The sequence below is a fragment of the Nicotiana tabacum genome, chromosome 6, assembly GCF_000715075.1.
Source record: "Nicotiana tabacum cultivar K326 chromosome 6, ASM71507v2, whole genome shotgun sequence".
In the NCBI taxonomy this organism is placed as follows: Eukaryota; Viridiplantae; Streptophyta; class Magnoliopsida; order Solanales; family Solanaceae; genus Nicotiana; species Nicotiana tabacum.
Genome location: NC_134085.1, coordinates 144,459,959 through 144,476,587, shown reverse-complemented (window position 1 = coordinate 144,476,587; position 16,629 = coordinate 144,459,959). Strand labels below are relative to the sequence as shown.

Below are 16,629 nucleotides of genomic sequence, written 5' to 3'. Positions count from 1 at the left end.
ATGTGAAATTTCAATATGTGTTAAACTCTAACGCTAAAAAGTTTGTTGTTTATTCCAAAGAAAGAGATTTCAAAACAGTTAGCTCGTTAGAACGTTCTGGCAGATTACCATTACCACACAAGATCAAAAGAGCCCATTCCGGAAAGTATGTCTGGTTCGGACAAAAGTGTTGAGGAGGAAAAGACGGAGATGCAAATGATGAAGGAGGAAGTAGACAGGTTGAGACAAGAGATAGCTGGGATGCACCTAGCCTGGGCTAAGGGACAAACACCACCAATACTTCCCCCTACTCCTACCCTTTCACCAACTCGGACTCCGGAACCAATACTTCCCCCTACTCCTACCCTTTCACCAGCTCGGACTCCGGAACACCCTTCCACTGGTCCATCAACGAGCTTCCCCGTTGCCCAATACTATCAAGGGGAAACTTCCTATAATCCCCAAGCTTCACCACCCAAACAAAACCCTCCTCCACCAGTTGTTCCTGTTTTCGTGGCACCTCCACCCGCCACATTGCAAAAATCATCCGATGAACTAGTGTTTCAGGTTCACGACAATTAATACTATCCTCCTGAACTCACCTTCAAAGCACCCGAGCCATACACCTACACCCCTCACCTTCAGCTCCCGATAGAAACTGAGAGGCCAGCTAAGAATCCGAAGCAGGACGAAGTGCTCCGTAAAGTGAAAAGCCTGGAGCGATCCTTCAGGAATATGCATGGATTTGGCAGCCAAGTTAGTGTGTCCTATGAAGATCTGTGTCCCTTCCCCGATGTTCAATTACCGGCAGGTTTTAAGATGCCAAAGTTTGATCTATATGAGGGACATGGTGATCCCATGGCGCATCTACGAGGTTTCTGTAGTAATATGAGAGGGGAAGGTGGAAAGGATGAGTTGCTGATAGCTTATTTCGGTCAAAGTTTAAGCGGGTCGGCATTAGAATGGTACACGAGGCAGGATCCTAGCAGGTGGTATACCTGGGACGATCTAGCACAAGCATTTGCAGGTCATTTCCAGTATAACCTTGCGATCGTCCCCGACCGTCTCACACTATTAAAACTGGAGAAAAAGCCTGGAGAGAGCTTCAGGGAATTCAGATTCCGTTGGAGAGAACAAGCAGCAAGAGTCGATCCACCAATGAGGGAAGGTGAAATGGTGGACTACTTCTTACAAACGTTGGAGCCAACTTACTTTGGTCACCTGGTAAAGTCAATTGGTAAATCTTTCAATGAAGTAGTAAAAATGGGCGGCATGGTTGAAGAGGGACTCAGGTCCAACAAGATAATGAGTTATTCGGTGATCAAGGCCACAACTCAGGCTATCCAAAGTGGCACGGTAGGTGCACTCGGAAAAAAGAAGAGAGAGGAGGTTGCAACAGTCGAAACAGGTACTTGGTCCAAATCCAGAGGTCCTTCCCCTCGCTACCAACCCAGACCCCATTACCCAAATTATCCCCTCGCAATGGCATGCGTCGGCTCCCCAACATACATATCCACCTCTACAAAACACATACCCACCTCCGCAAAGCACATACTCACCACCAAGGGCCTACAGGAATCCTTCAGGGCCAAACTTCCGCGGAAATCAGGCTTTCAGGAACGAGAGGGTGCAGAGGTCGAGAACATTCACTCCGCTGGGAGAAACCTATACTACTCTGTTCCACAAGTTGAGGCAGTTAGGCCTATTAAGTCCTGTTGAACACAAATTACCAAATCCCCTTCCCAAAAATCTGGACCACTCAATAAGCTGTGAATATTGTTCGGGGGCTCCCGGGCATGATACTAAGAAGTGTTGAAAGTTGAAAACTGTCATACAAGATCTTGTTGACACAAATAGGATCGAGGTTCAGGCACCAGAGGCACCCAACATCAATGAAAACCTGTTACCGGTGCACCATGAGGCCCACATGATCGAACTAGTGCACAAAGGAGGGAAACCTAAAACACCCTCACAAACAGTAATGATGATTCATGCCAGTCCAAACGAAAAGTCGACCAGTGGAAAGGCAGTGGTACAATTGGGAAAGGTAGATGACAAGCCATTTGTGGTAGTAGGGAAAGGTTCGTCTGTTGCTGCGAAGAAGCCAGAGTCAGTCAAGGCAGTGTTGCAGGGAGTATCAAACACACAAGTGTTGGTGGTGAAGGGGGTCCACGTAGAACCAGTTGTTATCAGGCCAGTAATGCAGTTGCCGATAACAAATGAGAAAGCTGTACCATGGAGCTACAGTCAAGTGACAGTGATGCATAAGGGGAAGGAGATTGTGGAAGAAGTATGCGAGGCCCAGAGGTTAACTCGTTCGGGAAGGTGTTTTGTTCCAGCAGAATTGAGAAGGGCCAATCCTGTAACAATAAAAAAGCCAGTAACGGAGGAAGAAGCAGAGGAGTTTTTAAGGAAGATGAAAGCACATGACTACTCCATTGTAGAGCAGTTAAGGAAGACCCCAGCCCAGATCTCGTTGCTATCCTTGTTGATCCATTCAAACGATCATTGTCAGGCATTAATGAAGATTCTGAACAAAGCCCATGTCCCGGACAAGCTCTCAGTGAACCATTTGGAGAAAATAGTGCACAAGATCTTCGAGGTAAACCGAGTGACATTCTCTGACGATGAGTTACCGGTAGAGGGTACAGAACACAATAGAGCACTCTACCTGACTGTGAATTGTGAAGACTCGATGGTCACTCGAGTACTAATTGATAATGGGTCAAGTGCCAATATCTGTCCTTTGGCCACTCTGAACAAACTAAAGGTTGCTGATGATAGGATCCTCAAGAACAGCATCTGCGTCCGAGGTTTTGATGGGGGCGGCACTGACACAGTGGGTGATATCGTACTGGAATTAACTATTGGTCCAATCGAGTTCACCATGGAATTTCAAGTAATAGATGAGGCGGTGTCGTATAATCTTCTGTTGGGACGACCCTGGATCCACGCAGCCAAAGTAATGCCTTCTACTCCTTGTGCCCTTAGCGATGCACAAGGTATTGTGGTACACTGGGATGACGGTACACATGCCGTTAGCGATGCCATTGTGCCCTTCATAGAAACTGACGATGATAAGGGCCCATAGGTTTATCAGGTTTTTGACGCAGTCTCAGTAGACAAAATTCCTGAGGGTGGGGGCCTTCCACTTCCCAGAATCGCAGCTGCAACCTTCATGATAGCCTCAGAGATGTTGAACAATGGGTTTGTACCAGGAAAAGGTCTGGGGATTGATCTGGAGGGCCCGCAAGTTGAAGAAAAGGTTTGAACAACGGGTTTGTACCAGGAAAAGGTTTGGGATTCAAGTCTACCGCAGCGGATGTAAAGCGGGCCCGCAAGTTGAAGAAAAGAGTCTGGGTCCTTCCTAAGCCAATCCCACGCCTGTCCAGATCATTTGTCAGAGCAGGGTGGAGAAAGTTGCCAGTCCCGGAAGTTCTCGGACCCCTGATCGGGCCAAATGGAGATTTGAATAAGGGCTTTGAAAGGATGTTCGCTGATGTCAACATGATAGAAGCTGGAGAGGGTTCCAGTAAGGCAGACATACAGTTTGTGGGTCCTAAGGCTAGGGTCAACAATTGGACATCTACTCCTCTTCCTACCCGGAGGGAGTCCTGGTAGTAGGCTTTGGATTTTCTTTCTTGTGTTTTGGGATTATTCAGAGTTGTAATCCAGTTTTTGTTTTATCTTTGTATTCCGTAAAAGTGTGAAACTCTGTTATCCCGCAGTTTAATAAAGTAAAAAAAATTCTTTATTTTTGTTTTAATTCTGTTTTCTTTTTTTCTTTTCTGAACAGTTCTTTTCATACTGGTTCTAATGACATGGCATGCACAACGATCTTCAACCTAGTCTAAAAGATCAATTTGATTCCGAACTAACTATACAAGAGGTCGATTATGATAATGAATCGGAATACAATGAGGATGAAGCCTTCGAAGAGATAAACAAAGAGTTAAGCCAGTTTGAAGAGAAATCCAGGCCCAACTTAAATGACACAGAAGCCATCAATTTAGGGGATGCAGACGGTATCAGGGAAACTAAAATAAGCATCCATATTGCACCAAATATCAGGGAAGAACTAATCAAAACACTTATTGAGTTCAAACATGTTTTGCATGGTCGTATGATGACATGCAGGGATTAAGCACGGATTTAGTGGTTCACAAATTGCCCACTGACCCGGCATGCCCTCCTGTCAAGCAGAAATTGAGGAAGTTCAAAACAGACATGAGTGTGAAGATTAAAGAAGAAGTAACCAAGCAGCTACAAGCAAAGGTTATTCGGGTCACTCGATATCCTGATTGGTTGGCTAATGTGGTGCCAGTGCCGAAGAAAGATGGGAAGATCAGGGTGTGTGTCGATTACCGCAATCTGAACAGGGAGAGTCCAAAGGACAACTTTCCTTTACCCAACATCCATATCTTGATCGACAATTGTGCCGGGCGTGAGATCGGATCTTTTGTAGATTGTTATGCTGGGTATCATCATATTTTGATGGATGAAGAAGATGCAGAATAGACGACATTCATTACTCTGTGGGGGACTTATTGCTACCGGGTAATGCCATTTGGTTTGAAGAATGATGGGGCAACGTACATGAGAGCAATGACTATTGTATTTCATGACATGATCCACAAAGAAATTGAGGTGTACATGGATGATGTGATCATAAAATCCAAGCATCAGGAAAACCACGTAGCAGACTTAAGGAAGTTTTTCCAAAGGCTTCGAAGGTACGATATTAAGCTCAACCCGGCCAAATGTGCATTTGGAGTTCCATCTAGAAAGCTGTTGGGATTCATCGTCAGTTGGCGAGGTATTGAACTGGACCCGTCGAAGATCAAATCTATCCAAGATTTGCCACCGCCGAAGAACAAGACAAAAGTAATGAGTCTGTTAGGAAGGTTGAATTACATCAGCAAGTTTATTGCACAACTCACATCAACTTGTGAAACCATTTTTCGGCTACTGAAGAAAGATGCTGTGATAGAATGGACGGCAGAATGTCAGGAGGCATTTGACCAGATCAAAGGATATTTATCAAATCCACCTGTGTTGGTTCCACCTGAACCGGGGAGACCGTTAATTCTTTATCTAATGGTCCTAGAGAATTCGTTTGGCTGCATGTTGGGGCAACACGACATTACAGGAAGGAAGGAGCAAGCCATCTATTATCTCAGCAAGAAGTTTATAGTATATGAGGTTAAGTACACTCAACTCGAGAAGACATGTTGCGCCCTAACTTGGGTGGCCCAGAAATTGAAGCATTAATTGTCCTCATATACTACTTATCTCATTTCACGCTTGGATCCACTAAAGTATATTTTCCAGAAGCCTATGCCCACAGGGAGGTAAGCGAAATGGCAAATATTACTCACGGAGTTTGACATCGTCTATGTGACGAGGACGGCCATGAAAGCCCAAGCACTGGCCGATCACTTGGCTGAGAATCCTGTTGATGAAAAATACGAGCCGTTGAGGACTTATTTTCCTGACGAGGAAGTGATGCATATAGATGAGTTGGAATTACCTGAGGAACCAAGTTGGAAGCTTTTCTTTGATGGAGCCGCAAATGCGAATGGAGTTGGAATAGGAGCGGTACTTATTTCTGAAACAGGACGTTATTATCCTGTTACAGCTCAGCTGCGTTTCTATTGTACCAACAACATACCTGAATATGAGGCATGTGAGCACGTGATTTTTGCCCTATATATGAATAATTCCAAAAATTCAAACAAAATAATATTCCTTTATTTTTACAATTTTTGTGAATTTTGGTGTCGTTTTGTGTTAATTGTTTGCATTTTATTTGTGCATTTTTATTCATATGAAAATACGAAAATATATATTTGGCATTTGCATTTAGGATTTAACTTCATATTTTAAGATTAATTAGGGGTTAATTTGTTTTAGAACAAAATATAAAGAAAATAACAAAAATAGTCCACTTTTGCATTTTTAATTGTTAATTGTTGAATTTGTCACGAAATAGATTTTAAACAATTTTAGAAGTTAATTAGTTTAACTTTGAAATATATTAGGACTCTATTTTACTTTTTGCATTTTTATAAAATCAAAGAAAATAGACTTTTTCCAATTTTTACCATTTTATAGGATTTTGTAGGATTTCTATTTAATTGCTTGCATTTATCTATGCACATTTATTTTATTTAAATCATGAAAAATACCAAAATATAATGCATTGCATTTAGAATATGTTTGTATATTTTTAGAATTAACCGGTAATTATTTGTTTTATAGAAATTCGAAAATCACAAAAATAGCTCGTTTTTACATTTTTGTCTTTTATTTTTTAGCTTATTGATTTATCTCTTTTAATTTAGAGTTAAGTGTTGTTTATAATTTTTATAATTAGCTAATTAGTTTAATTTCACACTTTTGGATAATTTAGGATTTTTAATTTTTAGGATTTTAATTAATTGGATTTCAAAATCAAAAAGAAAAAGAAAAAGAAAACAAAGAAAAGCAAAAGGGCCATTTTGTAGCTCAAAATCGGACTGGGCCAGCTTGGAACAACCCATTTGATTTTAAATCCCTAGTCCATTTTAAAGGCCCAGAACATTGACCCATTAACCCTTTCCCCTCTTTATACCCTAAATCCCTCACATTAAAGAAAAAAAAAGAGAAAAAATAGGATTAGATCCTTAGACCCAGAGGGAGAAGAGCAACGGCGCCCCTGCTCTAAAAGGCCCCTCCTTCACTCACTGACACTAGAGACCCTTTGCAGAAACCCAAGCTTTCTTCCTCCTCACCTCCCACTCACAGCTTACACACGAAAAATCGCTCACCATAGAGCTAGAAACAAAACTTTCAAAAGTTCAAAAAAGAAACTCAAAAAGGAGATCTGAAAATAAGTTTGGGGAATGATTTTCTGGGTTTAAAAGTTGTTGAAAGCTTTTAAAGTTGATCTCGCTGTATTGTTGCTATCGAGTACTATGAATTTTGCTGTCGTTTTGCTGGTTTCGTTACTGTCAGTTGATGCTGTCTTGTATTGGAAATTGTTAGTTGAGCCCTATCGCTTTGTTTGTTTAAGAGGTAAATTCAAAAGAACCCCTTTGTATCTTGTTATATTTAGTGATGAATGAATTTCTATCTCCGCTTTGAAATCATGTTAAATGTTGATTCACTGTTTGTATTTTGTTAATAAGTTTGTTGATTGAATTTTATAATAAGTTTGTTTCTTGGATCTTTCTGTATTTTTTTTGTTCGGAAATGCCATTGAGTTGGTTCAAGTGTTTTCACTGTTAAGATTCATTTTTGGCTATTTGAGCAAATGTGCTGAGATGTTATTTCTATCATTGATTTTGCCATGTTACTATTATATTTGCTATATTGCCTTGTTTTGATCTATGATAATTGTTGTTTCCTTTCCGTTAATTCCATAAAAGGGAGCAATTAATGTGATAATTTAGCATAATTGCTATCATTAACAGTAGCAAGACAAATGCCATTATGGCAATAATATCAATAAATCGTGATTATACTATCATCTCTTGCTTCATGATAAGTATGTCATTTTGTTGAATTCCAAATTTGCCATATTCTTCATGGCAGTAGTATTCCAAATTTGTCATATTCTTCATGGCAGTAGTATTCCAAATTTGCCATATTCTTCATGTCAGTAGTATTTCATGATATAGTCCATATGTATTAACATGTCTTTGTCCTAGAAAAAAGGTGCATATACTATTGGACTTGAAAAGAGCTGTTAATTATTAACGTAAAAAAAGAACTCATGCACACGTAGAATGTAATTGCGTGGCCCTCGTTTTAAGCAGGAATTGATCCTTAGATTCCAAGACGTGTCATTTAGCAAATTTCATGGCCCTCACAAAGTGCAAACGCGTAGTCGCTTTAGGCGCGTGTTTAATAATATTACTTTCCTAAATTCGGGTGTGCATTTATGTAACCCAAATCCAAATCTCGACAAAGTCGAAATGTGTTGACAATCACGGGTGCATTGATTGTGACGTGGTTCGAAACGCGTTTTTATGACGTCATAATTCTTATAAAATAAATGATGATCGAAAAAATAGGTTCATAAAATGAGACGAGCCTCACCGAACAAAAATAAATAAATGTGGGGCCCTCAATAAATGGTTGTTAAAACTGATTAGAACTTCGGAGGGACGTTTAGCGAACTTCACGGCCTCCCCCAGAATAATATTACGTTAGAACCTTTAGGCGCGATTTAATTAAATTACTTCTTTAAACTCGGGTGCGCATTGATGCGACCCAAATCCAAATCTCGACGAAGTCGAAATGTGTTGACGACTATGGGTGCATTGATTGTGACGTGGTTTGAAACGTGTTTTCACGACGTCGCAATTCTTTTAAAATAAAAAATGATAAAAAGCGGTTTACGAATAAAAAGCACATAAGCTAGCATGTATTAAAAACAGATAATATCAAATACAACAATTAAGCAACCGTGCTAGAACCACGGAACCCGGGAATGCCTAACACCTTCTCCCGGGTTAACAGAATTCCTTACCCGGATTTCTGGTTCGCGGACTGTTAACAGAGTCATATTTTTCCTCAGTTCGAGATTCAACCGGTGACTTGGGACACCATTAATCTCCCAAGTGGCGACTCTGAATAATTAATAATTAAATCGCGTTCCGATTGTCCTTTAATTGGAAAAACTCCTTCATGCCCTTTGCGGGGTGTAGTGAAAAAGGAGGTGTGACAGCTCTGGCGACTCTGCTGGGGACCGAACCCAGAATCTCTGGTTCAGGGTTCAGAATTCGAGCTTAGATGAATTGTTGTATTTGATTGTATCTGATTTTCCTACATGCTTTGTACTGAATGTGCTAAATGTTACCGCTTTGATATTATCTGAACTATATATAAACTTTGCCGACACCCTTCTCTCTTCACCTCCGGGGATGTGCTTACTGGTTGAGACTCCCTATTCTGTTAGTGTCATATCTTGCAAATAAGAAAGAGGCCGGACAAGTTACGAAGCCGGATAGCCTTTTGGTTCCCGGTAAGTGGCCCCCTCCTCGACTTGAGTTGTCCGCTCGGGTACACAGTCTAGAACACCGACTCAGGATTTGAACATAGAATAACATGACTTCATGCCGGATCCCTAGTAGGAACGCTTATTTGCATCATGTTGCATTTGACTTAGGGGACTCAACACAGGGGTTGGGTCTGTCTAGGACTAGCAACCTGAAATGAAAAAAACCATCCTGATGCATCCTACTTGCTCTGTACATATATTTGTTTTGAACCTGCATGTTGATCGGTTTCTGAATATCGGGAATGTTGGAAAATTGAGGGAAAAAAAAGAAAAGAGAAAAAAAGAAATATCAATTAGGGAGTTAATTGATTATTTCAAAAATAAAAAATCAATGACCAATTACTGGCGAAACTCTGCCGAAATTTTGAGAAAAAAAAGGAAAATGTTTTATTTATTTTACTAAAAAAAAAAGCAAAGAAAAAATAGAAAAAAGAGAGTCTTTTATTTTTGGAAAGTTGGTTGTTGAAAAAGAAAAGGATAAGAAAAGTTTTTGTTTTAGTTTGAAAAACACAAGTTGTTTCATTATTTGTTGAAAAAGGAAAGGAAAAAAGAGTCTTTTATTTTTAGTTTGGAAAATAGGTTGTTTTATTATTTGTTGAAAAGAAAAAAGAAAAAAAAAGAGTCTTGTTTCTAAAAATAGTTTTTATTCGCTTATGAAATACCAAAAATAAAAATGGAAAAGAGTCATGTTTTAAAATAGTTCGGTTAATTTGCCCGAACTACGCATGGTTTGATTCTCACAGGGCGTGAGATACGTAGGCAACCCTCATCGGGTCCAACCTCCCCTTTACAAAAATAGCCCAAAAAATATCAAAATTTTAATTTTTGTCATAAATAAACCAGGCGATGCCGTTTTTCCCAAACGAGGCGCCGGAAGGCTGACTTTGCGCAAACACCCACCTTTGGTCATATTTTGATTCTGACCCTCACAGCCTTAAAATCTTCGTCCCCGAGGCGCTGGAAGGCCGTGTTTGCAATACCGGGTCGTTTAATTTAATTTGGAAAAAACAAGAAAAAGAGTCAGTGGTCAAGTGAATACCGTTCAGATTTTGGGTCAAAATTGGCATATAGGGGAAGGAATCTGTCATTTTGTTTTTGGGTTTGTATTTCTTTTGATTAGAGTATATGGATCGTTTGATTTTCGAGTCTGTATTACATCGTTAAGTTGGTCAGTTTTGTCGTTATTATGAAAATGGAAAATTCCAAAAAATATTTTATTTTCGTTTACCTTTTATTTGCAAGAACTATGCACGGTCTGATTCATGCGGGGTCATGATACGTAGACAATCTCCATAAGATTCGACCGCAACCAAAAAACAAATGAATGAAAAATGAAAAATGGAAAAGAAGAATTGAAAAAATGGGAAAAGATGTTGTGAATAATGAGGACCGACCCAATCCATTCTAACATGTTTTGTTTTGAATTGTGAAGAAAGTTGAGGTGGTCGGTTGTGGTAAGCTGGAAACACAAGATCCAAGGAAAATGATAACTGACATCGAAGCTGTTACGAGTGCTCAAGAGACTCAGGGTCAGAGGGTTTAACAAGGGTCTACTGTGGTTGACGAAAATAGAACACTAAAACAACAAATGACCAAAATGCGTCAAGCCTGGGCCAATGGCCAAGGACAGCCTCGTCACGAGTCACAATTTGCTACACAACAAGAACAGTACCACTATCCCGAGTACCACTCGTACTCGGTTGATCTTCCTGCAAACATCGAGAAGCCTGCCCGAAAGAGGGTACAGGAAGAAATAACCCAAAGAGTGAAAAGATTAGAACAACGGTTGAAAAACACGCAAGCAATGGCAGGACAAAAGAGTGTTGCCTTCAGAGATCTATGCATGTTCCCCGATGTCCACTTGCCGCCTGGCTTCAAGATCCCCAAATTTGAAAAGTACAATGGACATGGAGACCCCATAGCCCACCTGAAAAGGTATTGCAACCAATTGAGAGGTGTGGGAAGAAATGAAGAATTGCTTATAGCTTATTTTGGGGAAAGCCTCACGGGTGTAGCATCTGAATGGTTTTTGGATCAAGACACATCTTGCTGGTACATCTGGGATGACATGGCATGGGCCTTTGTCAAACAATTTCAATACAACATCGACATCGCCCCAGACCGCATTTCCCTTTCTAACCTAAAAAAGAGACCAACTGAAAGTTTCAGGGAATATGCCATCAAATGGAGAGAGCAGGCAGCTAGAGCTAAGCCACCCATGGATGACCACAAGTTAATCACTATCTTTCTATAGGCTCAAGAGCCAGATTATTTTCAATACATGACATCCGCAGTGGGTAAATCCTTCCCAGAAGCAATCAAAATGGGAGAAATGGTGGAGAACGGTCTTAAGGCAGGCAGAATTATAAGTCAAACAGCTCTCAAAGTTGCAGCTCAAGTTGTCCAAATTGAATCTGGTAACACGAATGAAAGGGATGAAGAAATCATGGTGATATCAGGGTCGAGAAGAGGTCCTAGGAGAACATCTCGAAGGTATGTGCAGCCTCATCAGGTTTTTCATGACCCCCCTAAGCATTACTATCCACCTCCGAACCCCTCATACTCGCCACCAAATCACCCAAGAAAGCGAGCACGAGTATCACAAAATCTCCACCAGCCTCCGCAAAATTTTCAATTACCTTGTAACCCACATCCAAGCCATGGGTATAGAAGGGAACAAAAGTTGAAAGATAGTTTTACACCAATAGGAGAGTCCTATGCAAGCTTATCTGAGAAGTTAAAACAACATGACATGATTGCACCCATTCCTCCAAATCAGGTGGACCGACGTGCGAGAAGCTTTGACTCATCTAAAAGGTGTGAATACCACTCCAATGCTCTGGGCACAATGTGGAAAATTGTCGGGATTTGAAAAGAGAAATAGAAAGGATGATCCAGGAAACTTTGATTCAAGACAGTGGCACCCAGAATATCACGCTGCATCCCTTACATGAGGAGGCACATTTGGTGGGGATGATGCCCGGTGACATGGGGTATGAGAATACTCTTGGGAACTTGTTGACTGAAGTTGAAGATACTAAAGCAGATAGTGGTCATGACAATATGGATGCGAAGCTTAGTGGCTAAGATGCCGTGCTTGTAATTGGAAAGACGCTCCATTCCTAAATCAGCTGGGGAGGAGCTTTGGTGGTCCATTTGGCTGTCATTTCTGTTGTCCGGATTATTTGTAGGGTTGTAATACGGATATGGTCTTGTGTTCAAACCCTTCTATCCTTTCATTTTTGTCTAGTTTGTTTAGTCGTAGTGGTTTGTCTAGGGTTGTCTAGGTTTGTTTCAGTTCATTCTAGGGTTGCAATCCAGTCTGTTTTGTTTTTGTTTTGTTATTCGAACTGTTTCATCGTTTGTCTAATGCAAATTCCGATCTGTTGTTACTCCCAATCATTTTCTTTGTTTAGTTCTTTTCTAACTTTTTGTTTTGCCTTTTGCCGGTTCTAGTGACATGACATGCACGCATAATTCTCAGTCTGGTCTTCAAAAGTTGTGAAGCAATGAGACCATTTTGAAAACGATAAGGACACTTGAGGAAATGAGAATAGATTGGGACATTTTGAGATTGTTTGACGCCCGAACCATGTGAAACTGGGGCAAGTAAAACATAAAAATTCCCATAAAAGCAAGTTGGCCAAATTGACAGGGGGGCGGTCGGAAATGGCCGTCAATTCTGATGCGGTAAAGAGATGATGTGTATGGTTTCTTTATTCTGATTGTACTTGTTTTGTATTTGGCATATTTTGAAGTTTGAAATGACGAAGGCGTTTTGTTCTGCTATCTAAACACTTTACCCTTTTGTCAACCTCTTTGAGCCTTATTTGTTTTCTTTCATACCCCTCTTTCGGAATCAACGACACAATTAAAGAAATGCAAGTGCCGGAGATACGCAAATGGAAAAAGGAGGAAAAAGAAAAAAAAGGAAAAGGAGAAAGAAAGAAAGAAAGGAAGAAAGGAAAAGAAAAAAAAGGAAAAGGGGAAGAAAAGAAAAGAAAGAAAGAGAAGAAAGAAAAAGAAAATGAAGAAAAGAAAGGAAAAAAGAAAAAAAAGAAAAAAAAGAAAAAGAAAGAGAGAGAAAGAAAATCGCAACAACGTAGTTTCTATGACGTGAACTACGTTTGACTTGATCCCGAAAGGGTACGTAGGCAGCCTCTCTGAGGTTCAGTCATACCAAAACAAAAATTCAAAAGTCCCCAAGCAAGAAACTGGGGCAGAAATTGTGGTTGTTGTGAGAAGTTGGATTTCGAAAATTGTAATTTTAACCCATTTTGAAATTGTTTTGAGCCGTTTATACCCTTTCTTTCTAATCCATCCAAAAGCCTACATTACGGTCCAAAGAAAGACCTTCTGATCAGTCTTTGAGAAATGCCAAGTCAAGCAGGTAAGGTAATTCATGTCAGGGGCAACACTCCGGTCCAAACAAGGAAAATAAAAATGAGAGAATCTTATTGACGAAAGTCCTCATGGGTATCGCAAGGTGATGAAAGCTGAGAGAAATAAACAATAAGAGAGTTTTATTGGTGAAAACCTTCACGGGCACCTTGAGGCGACAATAAGTTGAGAGAAAGAACGAAATGAGAGAGGTTTGATGGTGAAAACCCTTTGGGCACTACAAGCCGAATAAGGAATGCGAATCAAATTGGGTAAGCAGAGCAATGAAGCCCAGTTTCACGGCAAAAAGGAACAACAAGAGCTGAACATCAGATTTGCTTAACAGAATAGGTCGCAGGTGCATGTCAAGGTCATTAGAGTCGGTATCCACATCCGATAGGTTTCTACTGTGTAATTTTCTTGTTAGGAATCATCTCTTTCTATTGTCCTTTACTCTGTTCCTTTTGTTTTGTTTATTTACCCTTTCTGAGTCTTTTGCTCGTAACAAGTGAGGAATGACTTCAAAATTGGCCACCAGCTTTCCAATTGCACAAAATGGGGTCACAAGTCAGGAAAAATAACAAGAGCACTGAGCTGGTAATAATCCACATACTTTGGGATCTTTATGAAACACAAATTTTGGTAGATGTCGGTTCAGGAATAATGCAACAGATAGAGGGTATTGGGACTGAACGGGGAAAAAGGGTATTTCAGTGACATAGATGACGAGGAAAGTGGTTAATCAGTAAACATGCAAGACCTTCAAGAAGAATCAGTTGTCACAGAAAACATATGGGGTCAGATAAGAAGACTAGAAGTAATAATTGAGAGATAGTCGTCAAGAAGGGCGGAAGTTATCAGCCAAGTTTCAAAGATGGTCGGACAACGCAAAGCATGGAAAGGAGAAAAGGAAAACCATCCCAGCGGGAGTACCACAACCAACCACCGCACTTTTAAACTGACAGAATTTTCTTTGATTTGAAACAGGGGCATGAAAATGTTATTAATGGCAGAAAGATATTCTACAGGAGGATTATCAAACTGGGGCAGAAATTTTCTGTCGTGTTGAAAATTTTCTTGAAGTCGGGTATTCATCTGAAGAACATGAAGGTCAATACAAGTTTTTTTTTGAGAGGGAAGTAGTTTTCAGGAAAGAAACACCAGTTTTAAGAAAAATAATTTTCGGAGGATTGAAACACTGTTTTTAGGGAAATGGTTTTTGAAGGAGGACAACACCAGTATTTAAGGAAGTAGTTCTGGAGGAAGATAATTAGAGGGTAGATAAAACAAGTTTCGAAGGAAAATGGTTAAAAGATAATGAAATCTTAGTCTGATGAATTTTTCACCTAAGATAAAGAAATCTTAGTCTGTTGAATCTTTCACCTAAGATAAAGAAATCTTAGTCTGTTGAATTTTTCACCTAAGATAAAAATCTTAGTCTAATGAATCTTTCACCTAAGATAAAGGCAGAAGTTGGAAAAACGAAAGGAAGGCATAATTTGGGAAAAGATAAAGGCAAAAGTTGGAAAAGAAAGGAGGGCATAGTTTAGATAAAGGCAGAAGTTGGAAAAAAGAAGGGAAGGCGGAATTTGAGGAAAAAGAAAGGAAGACATAATTTAAAGAAGGGGAAAGCAGAAGTCGAAAAAAAGAGAGAAAGGAAGGCATAATTTGGGAACAAGAAAGGAAGGCAGAATTTAAAAAGAAAGGAAGTTGGAATTTGGAAAATTAAGAAAGTCGGGATCACACAAAAACGGACCTAGTCTGATGAATTATCTCCTAGAGTCAAAATCTCAGTCCGATGAATCTTCCTCCTGAGATCGCACAAAAATGGACCTAGTCTGATGAATTATCTCCTAGAGTCACAATCTTAGTCTGTTGAATCTTTCTCCTAAGATGAAAATCTTAGTCTGATGAATTTTTCACCTAAGATAAAGATAAAAATCTTAGTCTGTTGAATCTTTCTCCTAAGATGAAAATCTTAGTCTGATGAATTTTTCACCTAAGATAAATTTTAAATTTTAAGATACATTTCAATCTTTAAATTTTTAAAAGTTGCATTTCAGTCTTATCACAATTCAAGTTTTAGTTCTTATTAGTATGTGGTAACAAACACCCAGTTTTCCAAACTGGGGCAGAAAGTTTTCTTTATTTTGTCTATTTTTGTGAAGTCAGGAGCCCGCCTGGATAATAGAGGAATACATCCAAGTTCAAAAGTCAGCAGTCAGGAGCCCGCCTGAAGAACAGAGGTATTACAATTCAAGTTTTAGTTTTCCATTAATTTCTTTGTCTGTTTTGAAGTCAGGAGCCCACCTGGAGAACAGAGGCATACATTTCAAGTTTCAGAAGTCAGGAGCCCGCCTGAAGAACAGAGGAATACTTTCAAGCGCAACAGTGAGGAACTCGCCTGGAGAACAAGGGAGTACAATTTAAGTTTTAGTTTTCAAATTCTTTGCTTTGTTTAGTTTGGAAGTCAGGAGCCCGCCTGGAGAACAGAGTCAGGAGTCCGCCCGGAGAATAGGAGAATTCATTTCGAGCTTTGAAGTCGGGAGCCTATCTGTACAACAAGGGAATACTTTCAAGTCCAAGTCCAGAAGTCGGGAGCCCACCCGTACAACAAGGGAATACATTCAAGTTCAGCAATTTGAAGAAAGGAACAACACCTCAGTTTGTAGTTTGCAATGGCAACAAGGGATTTTACCAAAAGAACACAAGACAACAAGGCAACAAGGAAGTACAAGAACAAGTTTGAAGAACTTAGATAGGATTTTATAATTCATAGGTCATAGCTTAGTTTAGCTTCTTTTATTTTTGACATGGTGTAATAAGGAAGGTCAGCAAGCAGTAGTAGCGGCAATCACAGTGAAATCACAGCTCCTGTAGTCCCAGCTACCAGACACTCCCGAACTACACTGACCTGATTCATGTTTAGCCCAGGATATGTAGGCAACTTCTGAAGCAGAGTGCGGTCAAACTTTTCAAAATGCTTCACAACGGAATGTTTGAGGGCAAAAATCGCTCGTATTTGCTCACTTATCTTTGCACGAAAACTCTTCGTGTTTCCGAGCAAAGAGGGGCAGCTGTGAGCACGTGATTTTTGCCCTATATATGAATAATTCCAAAAACTCAAACAAAATAATATTCCTTTATTTTTACAATTTTTGTGAATTTTGGTGTCGTTTTGTGTTAATTGTTTGCATTTTATTTGTGCATTTTTATTCATATGA

At 39.9% G+C, this 16,629-nt stretch overlaps 1 long non-coding RNA gene across 1 annotated transcript; it reads left to right on the top strand.

Moving 5' to 3' along the window:
* The first annotated feature begins 6,600 nt into the window (after positions 1 to 6,600).
* On the top strand, positions 6,601 to 16,560 carry LOC142181891 (uncharacterized). The gene is made up of 2 exons (XR_012710794.1): positions 6,601 to 7,035; positions 15,578 to 16,560. It is a non-coding gene; the product is annotated as an uncharacterized LOC142181891 (long non-coding RNA).
* The last annotated feature ends 69 nt before the right edge of the window (positions 16,561 to 16,629 follow it).